At 38.8% G+C, this 1285-nt stretch overlaps 1 pseudogene; it reads right to left on the reverse strand.

Annotated features, from left to right (window-relative positions):
* Positions 1–242: 242 nt before the first annotated feature.
* LOC147791630 (putative carbohydrate esterase At4g34215 pseudogene) lies at positions 243–1285 on the reverse strand (annotated as a pseudogene).

A 1285-nucleotide genomic window follows, 5' to 3' on the forward strand; every position in this document is an offset into this window, starting at 1 on the left:
GGTAGTTCTACCGACGCAGACTACTAACATCCTCTCGTTACATTGTCTCGTTGGTAGCTCTAGGTTACCATTTTGATTTTAAACTTTTATTTTTTGGGTCAATAAGAAACAAAATTTGATTATATTTTTTATTATTTAAATAAAGAAAACACTTCTACCTAATATTAAATATGTTAAGGTTCAAATAGACGTGATTTAAATGTTTTTATTGAGATAGAATAATAGATCGAGCAATCGAGATTAGAGAATGACACATAATAAGATCATAGTAAATGACCATAATGGGCGAGATATGTGTCTGCCAACCATTTACCCAAAACAATCTCTGTTTCCGTATTAAAATGACCATGATCCCACGAAAAGCCTTCAAATGTGGTCAAGTTTATAGGCAACTCCCAAGAGTCGATAGTAATGATGTCTGGAAGCTCTTTTTGGACGACATCTTCAGCTGCTCTCACTGCCGGCAAGTTATGAGTATCGTGCTTCATAAAAAAGTCATACATGGATATCTTAACAATAATGACCGGTAAAAATCTAGGTTTTATATCATTGCGGATGTCGGTGATGAACTTCTTTAAGTTGTCTTTGTATCTTTGAGCGGTGTCATTCATAGCCGCATCGCTTTCTCCTTGATACCAAAACAAAGCACGCACAACTCCACCTTCTTTTTCTGATGTTTTAATTCGTTCAATAAAATTTTGGTAAAAAGTTGCACTAGGATTGCTAGGGTTTTTTATCCATTGTTCAATTAAAGTGCCACCTCTAGCACAAGGAACTAAACCCACGGTGCCTGCCTTTTGTCCAGCTTTTTCTTTGAACTGGTGAGCAAACGGTATCCCCGGACCAATCCCTGGAGTGTGACTAATGTCAATCCCCAAATGGAGAGGTTCATGTGCTATCTCCCATTGGCGCTCAGGGTTCAACCGTAGGATGGATGGGTCGGATTGACACTCCAATGGGACCTTTCCATCCCACACAAGTTTCCCGTTTTGAATTTTCTCTACCCCACCTCGACCAGCCATGTTGCTCTGACCGGCAAGGATGAATATGTTGGTGGGAGAAGTAGCCCCTGAAAGGGAAGGGCTAAACAATATCATACACAACAAGATTGATAGTTTCAACAAAACCATTTTGACCCTTTGTGTCTGTGCAAATAGACACAGAAGAAAGTATTAAAAGAATTAAAAGCTACTTTTTCTTGTGGGGAAGAATTGATAACTTTTTGTGTCTATTTGCACAGACACAACTACTCTCCCGTTAAAACGCTTATCACTCTCCTTCTATT

Source organism: Cucurbita pepo, chromosome 7, assembly GCF_057944985.1.
Source record: "Cucurbita pepo subsp. pepo isolate OVF chromosome 7, ASM5794498v1, whole genome shotgun sequence".
Taxonomy (NCBI): Eukaryota; Viridiplantae; Streptophyta; class Magnoliopsida; order Cucurbitales; family Cucurbitaceae; genus Cucurbita; species Cucurbita pepo.